The sequence below is a fragment of the Theropithecus gelada genome, chromosome 8, assembly GCF_003255815.1.
Source record: "Theropithecus gelada isolate Dixy chromosome 8, Tgel_1.0, whole genome shotgun sequence".
In the NCBI taxonomy this organism is placed as follows: Eukaryota; Metazoa; Chordata; class Mammalia; order Primates; family Cercopithecidae; genus Theropithecus; species Theropithecus gelada.
In genome coordinates, this window is record NC_037676.1 from 35,170,957 (window position 1) to 35,178,315 (window position 7,359).

Consider the following 7,359-nt stretch of genomic DNA (forward strand, 5'->3'; position numbering starts at 1 on the left):
CACATCATGATCGTTTCCCACTGTTAGCAACTGAATCAAAAAGCATGCTAATGTTAAGCTTCAAAATGGTGTGCTTCTGCTGTAAAATTGCAGCTAAGTCTTTTCAAGGTAGCAATACCATTCAGGTAGCTCAAATGTTTTGATTGGATTAAAATAAAAACTTTTGGAAACAAATCTATTTACAAAGTCCATGCAATCCTTCAGATATGTGTGTTTTTTCTCTCCCTAGCTTTCTTTTTCTTTGAAAAGCAGTGCCTTGCAGCTCCTTTTTCTGAGACAGAAAAAAAAAAAAAAAAAAAAATCAATGATCAACAACAGTCTAGTACTCAAGAACAACCTAGAAATAACAAATCAGTCTGTGTGTGTGACAGAAAAGGAGAGTGTATGTGGTAAGGAAAGTTGCTACCGTTTCAGACTTCCACAGGGCAATTATAACAAACAGTGGGCAGCCGGGCAGAGGCCCTCCTCAGTTCCCAGATGGTGCGGGGACCAGGCCGAGACGCTCCTCAGGTCTCAATCTCTTGACCTTGTGATCCACCTGCCTCGGCCTCCCAAAGTGCTGGGATTACAGGTGTGAGCCACCGTGCCCGCCCTGCCATGTCTTCTTTCTCCTCCCAAGTGGCTGTTTTCATCTCCTGGATTTTGATGTTCTACTTAATACCCCCATGTTCTTAACTATGTTGCCCTGCTGGAGGCGTCTTTCCCTTTGGGAAGCCTGACGCAGCTCCAACAGTGCCTCAGGAGATAGGCAGGGAAGCTTAGCAGGTGGGGACAGCTCGTCTCTATCCCACCTCAATTGTAGGGGAGGGGTCGGTGGCAGCGGCAGCGGTGGCCCTGACAGTTTTCTTTTGCGGGACCTGTGGCTGACAGCTCTGGGTGGAGAAGAGCCACTTGATGCAAGAGCTGCAGGAATCTTGCGCTGTAACTCCTTCCCACCATCAGCAAGCCTGGAGAGCTGGGCAGGTGGTCTTTACCCAGCACCTTCAAGGCCGCCTTCTCTGGACACAGGAAGCAGCGCGGAACTGGGGCAGGGAGCACTGTTGGAACTGGGTCAGGCTTCCCAAAGGCAAGGACGCCTCCAGCACGGCTGTGTGAGCTGGAGACTCCACGCCCTTGGAGTAGAAACTCACTGCATGCCCCTGGACCTTGTCAGTCTGGTTCTTTTCTGTCAAGCCCTTGAGATGGACATTTCCCTCCAAGGGCCTGGGACTGCACCAGGAGGAGGTGAGGTTTCCTTGAGTCTCTAGGGGCCTGAAGGTGGAGGCTGCATCCCCATTGCTACAGGGGTGCCTTTTATTGTCCTCCTGCCCCTGGGTCTCTACCTGATCCACCTCCAGTGGTTCTTGGGGCTCTTCTTCTGCCCTCACCTCTGTCTTTGGAAGCGTGGCTGGGATCGGGGTCAGATTCCAAGACCTGATCACCTGCTCATCTAGCGAAGGAAGTTGGAGGTTAAGCTTGCGTCTGAGACTAGGGATCCTCACGCGGCTGAGGTGTCCGAACATCATGGAGTTGCGAGCAGACAGCATGGGTTTCTTCCTTGAGGGGAGCTTCCAGACCGTAGAAGGCAGGACCTCCAGTGCCCGTGTTCCGAAGGAGAAGACACAGCCTTGTAGGGGCGCCGTCGCACCTGGCTGGAAAAGAAGGCTCAGGACCTCTCAGAGGGTAGAAGAGGAATTGGGAAGAGTACAGGGTTCCCGGGACAGGCACAGGCGCAGGAGCGGAGTGGGGATCCCCGCCAGCTGGGAAGGCCTCACTGACAAGACAAGCAGATTGCCAATGGCGTTGTCGGGACCTGTGGAGGAACCAGGAACAAAATATGCTTAGACAAGCACGTTGCCTATGGCGTGGCCGAGACCTGCGGTGGAACCTTGGGAGGTGGAGGCGGGTGGATCACGAGGTCAGGAGATCAAGACCATCATGGCTAACATGGTGAAACTCCGTCTCTACTAAAAATACAAAAAAAATTAGCCGGGCGTGGTGGCAGGCGCCTGTAGTCCCAGCTACTCAGGAGGCTGAGGAAGGAGAATGCCATTAACCCAGGAGGCAGAGCTTGCAGTGAGCAGAAAGCATGCCAGTGCCCTCCAGCCTGGGCGACAGAGCGAGATTCCGTGTCAAAAAAAAAAAAAAAAAAAAAGGTTAGAAGAGCAAGTTGCCTATGACGTGGCCGGGACCTGCAGTGGAACCAGGGACAAAATATGCTTAGTGAATTGCTCATTTTGAGCGAATTGTGCGCGGACGAAAGTGAGGGTCAGAAGCGGAGAGGATACTCCTTAGTCACCCACTTCTCTGTGGCCTGCGCACACTGGGCACCTGGGACATCACAATTGGGCTGGTGGTAGAGCCAGGGTGTGGAGGAGTGCGCAGGTGAGGGCGCCTACGAGAGGAGTCAAAGGACAAAGGGCTAGGCCCCTCCACTGGGCCAGCTGGACTCTAGCCTCAGGGACGTCTTGCTCCTGGGGTTAGGTGTGTGGCCCTGGATGGGCCCCCGCTGTGGGGCTATGGGAGTTGCAGGGCTGATCCACCAGAGCCTTTCCTGCCTGGCGCCTGGCCTAGGCGCTGGCTAGCACGCAGTGGACCTGTCTTGGCCAGCCCTTTCCCCTGGGTTACAGGGTCAGAACCTGCTGGAAGCACAGCACAGGACCAGCCAGATCCCACCAGGCTCCCCCGGCGCCTCTCCAGTGCCTCTGTGCCTCCTGGAGCCAGGTCTGCCTTCTCCATGGCCGCTCTGGCCTCAAGAGCTGCCACCCTCACTGTGCAGTTTTCCAAGTAGAGGACGTGGTGCCCTGACCTGACTGGATGCTGTCCTTTACCACATCCCTTCCTGGCAGGCAGGGTCTCCACTTCTTTTTACAAATTTGCCTGAAACCGTTCCTCAGGTCATTCAGGTGGTCATGGCCCAGCCACTCTGTGATTCCACAGCTGGCACTCTGTCCGGTGTGCCTCCTGATCATGGATACAGGATGTATTCTTATTTTTTCCTGCAGTCCTGGGGTACTTAGCACTGTGGCATATCTGTAATAAGCACATGCACACCTAGAAGGAGGTCTTCAACATGTAAGTTGACCGTGGTCCACTCTGGGCTCCAGTCCTCTACAAAGATGTAGGGCAGGGACTACCAGTTGTCAGCACAGCACCATCCCACATTGCTCTTCCAATGGAGCCTTTCAGCCCAGATAGTCTTCTTTGTCTGGTGGGAAGGATCCAAGTATGTAAAGATTATGTTCTAGATCAGCTTTGGTCTATCCTAAAAGAAATTCACCAGTGGATTATTCCATATAGATAAAATTCAGTTTCTCTGGTCTTCCTAGAATGTGTCTAGAAAGCAAGTATATTATTTATTTACAAGTTAATAGTGGGTTAATGTTTTGGACTAAAATATGACCAACATAATTTGGTCATTGTGAGCATGCCAGCTCGGTCCACTCTTCACCACACATTACGATACCCTAAATATAAGTCTAGATTTTCTTATCCCCAAGAGAAGGACATACTCTTGGGTGTCTGGACTAGTGAAACATGTATGAAAAAATATTCGGCCACTTTACATCTTTTTATTGGAGAATTGGAACCATCTACATTCAAAGATATTATTGAAAGGCAAGAAGTTAAAAAAAAAAAAAAAGAAACAGTGCAGAAAACATGATTGGGGAAAGGTGAGGGAAAGCACCAATTCCACCTAAAATTATGAAAACTCTAGAGTTTGTATTTAGCTGGCTTCCTCCCACCTTCTTTGTGTGGCCAGCTCTGCTGTCTTCCTCACCTTGCTGACACTGAGCAGATCTGTGTGTCTCTTTGCTGCTGCACAGGGACACAGGATCAGTCAGTAACAAGATCAGAGGCAGCAACAGTGGATGCCTGACTTGGGGTTCATTGAGTATGAGTGGCTAAAGGCTAGGGCTTTACAGCAAGCAGCAAAACAACTCAAACTTCTCGCAGGTAACAAAAGACAATAGATTTGGAAGTCAAATAGCTGTGATTTCTAATCCAGACTTCCTAGCATGGCCTTAGAGAAGTGTCTAACTCTTCGTATCCATTTTTCCCATCTAGGGGAGCACAAGAAATGAACACTTAGCACAAACATATTATTGTGACAATTACATCAGGTAAGCCATAGAAATGACCTAACACGACGGCTTAAACATGGTAGGCACTTATACACCTGATCTAAGTGGTATTAGGAAAACAGGGGGTGCTCTTTGCTGTACTAATTATTCATATGAGGATTTAGAGCCTGCTAAAAGCAATGGTAGCATGTGGATTTGTGTGTAACTCTGAGTGATTGACAACATCTGCTTGGAGAAATGAGATGAGAATGATTTTGAGAAAGGCTCAGCAAGAAATAATGTGGTGTTTTGAGTGAGAAAAGAGAGAATGGGGGCCAAATATGCCAAATACGCTATTTCACAGTTAGCACCAATAGACAAATACAAATAAATAAAACTAATACACAATAATATACATATCTGATCTTCAAGCACCACATGACCTAGCAGGCAATAAACACCAATAAACTGTCTGGGTGCAGTGGACAGGAGCTCAAGAGTAGCCAGGGCAACATAGTGAGACTCCATCTCCACAAAACAATGTGTGTGTGTGTGCGTGTGTGTGTGTGTGTGTGTTAGCTAGGCATGGTGGTGCACACCTGTAGTCCCAGCTACTTGGGAGGCAGAGGTGGGAGATCACTTGAGCCTGGGGAGCGGTCCAGGCTCCAGTGAGCTATGATCATACCACTACACTCCAACCTGGGTGACAAAGCAAGACGTTATTTCCAGACAAATGAACAAACAGCCAACTAAGTATTATAAAAGCTATCATACTTTCTAGTACCTGAATAATCTGGGCAAATACTGTTGGCATGCTAATCACACAAGGGAGTGCCACTGAAAGCTTCCTAAAGGGACAATGACAAATAGCCATGTGGAAGGCAGAGGGAAAGTAGCAGGTATTCCTCTAAGACACAACAACACCGTCAAAAGCAGAGTCAGGTAAAACTTCACTATGGAGGTCAAGAGCATGTAAATTTGGATAAGAATATTTTTATAGGGAATTGGCTGGAGAGGAAATGGTTGAGATAGGGAGGCCTGTGTACCACATTAAGCTCTACTAAGGTACTTCATTGACTTGACTTGGGCTACGCGGGAAGGAGCGATCCAGTTCATAGCTCCCAAAAATCCCCATTCACATGTGTTGAAAACAATTTGCTTGACAAGTTGAAACTTACAAACTGATGAGATGCCATTCATTTTTATATGCAGCTTCATTCTACTGACATGATCTGTGCCACTTCAGTAATGAAGTAGAACCTAAAGATGGATTAAAATTGTGTGTACCTATAGTTTATTTTTCTGATTGATTACCATTGTTTCATCATAAATATAGGCAAAAACAATAATGGAAAGCATGGATTTCTAGTGGACAGCTTTTGTTCATTTGGTTTGCTAGGACTGCTATGTCCTTTCTTCATTACTAATTATTTTCTCATGCCCCTGGGAAGCCTGTAAAAATTTCCCCTGAAATAATTACCCATCCTGCCTCTGTGTATCCAGAGCACATTGCTTATATCTTTGTCATGGTCTTTGTTCTATTAAGCCAGAATCTTGTTAGTGTTTTCATTTGTAAGCTGATGGAAGATGTCAGCTCTGTTCTGTAAACTTCTGAAAGACAAGGACCAGAGCTTATTTGTCATTGTACCTCTCACAATACTCAGTCCTGTGCTTTGCAAACAGCAGATGCCCAATAAGTGTGTGCCTGCATGAACTGACTGATGAATATTATTTGATGTTTGAATTTTAGTCATCATTATAATGGCATTGGTCATCTATCAAGTTTACACTATAGTTCATGAAGCTGTGTTTCTAAATACTTGCCATGTTATCAAGTTATTTTTATTCCAAAAATAGATTAATGGATGAAGGCTGCAATGAGCTTAAATCAGATATTTGCGGCTTATGAAAATAAAGCACAAAGCAACTACAACTATGACTTTGGTTATAACTGTAGGATAGTAATACATTAAACCAACTGAACCCTCAGTAGACACATTAAGGTTTTCAGTTTTTAGGGTAAAATTCCACTGGTTTTATAACACACAAGTATCTTCTGAATTTACATCAAAGAATTACAATGTCTTATTTTAACCACACAGTAGTGTGTAGTTAAATGTGGGGCATGTTCTAGGTCTAGCGGAGATTAGAGGACTAACTGAGGAAATGATGACTAATGAAAATTATTTGTTAAGCCTAGAAAGAACTGCAGGAGGAGTGAACTATGATAATTATGGGCAGAAGAAAGGAGAGGTGACTTTTCAAAAAGAGAAGCAACTATAACTTTTTGTGTTTCTTTAATAAAGGGCTATGAGGAAGGCATGGAAGACAAGGATAACTCAGGGAACAGAGAATATGGCAGCACAGATAGTGTCACTTGGGGTTTTGGGAAGGGATGTAGATACTGGCTGCCACTCAGATCATGTGGGATAATGACCCCAGAACAGGTTTCCACCTTCCTTAATACACAGGAGGTACCATTCAAATATTTGATTTCAATCAGTGACACATTTTGGCATTCTATGAAATGCAATGTGATTTTAATTACATGTTATTTCATCATGTTACAAGTGTACACTGAAATAACAATACATTTGGATTATCTGCGATGGAGTTTAGATATTTTCAGGAATGTTGCTGAGTGGGTTGCTTAGGCAAAGGAGATAAACAAGCAATGTGACATTCATGGAAAATAATTCCCATGGAACTGATTTTCACAGGCATTGACTCGAATGTGCCAGCTCCATAAGACGCCATGGATACATAGAGGAAACCATCTCAGTTTTAAAGAGGACTGACTTTGTTTCAATGCTCCTTAATTTCCAAACTTGTTTTAACTCTTCTACCAGAGACTGACTCTTTTAGATCTCAGTCCAATAGTCCCAGTGATTGCGGTGCTCACACCTTTACATCATCAACAATTCCATATCACTGTGGACATACCTTCCATTAACTATTGAAGTATTTCCTAAGTAGAGTAGTAAGACAAAGCCCAGGGTCATGAATTGCTGAAACTCTAAAGCCATTGCAGTTTATCCTGGATACCTTTTGTTCTAGTTCATTCTTTCTTGGCTTTTAGGTATAACTTTTTTCTTCCATCAAATTTTACACTCAGGGTAGAAAGCCATTGCAGTTTATCCTGGATACTTTTTGCTCTAGTTCATTCTTTCTTGGCTTTTAGGTGTAACTTTTTTCTTCCATCAAATTTTACACTCAGGGTAGAATCTAGAATTAGTTAACTAGACTTTGATATGAGTTAGACACCATGTTCACAGATATCATTGACTTTTAGATATGAAAATGATTGTAAATATAT

At 45.2% G+C, this 7,359-nt stretch overlaps 1 pseudogene; it reads right to left on the minus strand.

Moving 5' to 3' along the window:
• Positions 1–565: 565 nt before the first annotated feature.
• LOC112629703 lies at positions 566–2,215 on the minus strand (annotated as a pseudogene).
• Between the last annotated feature and the right edge of the window lie 5,144 nt (positions 2,216–7,359).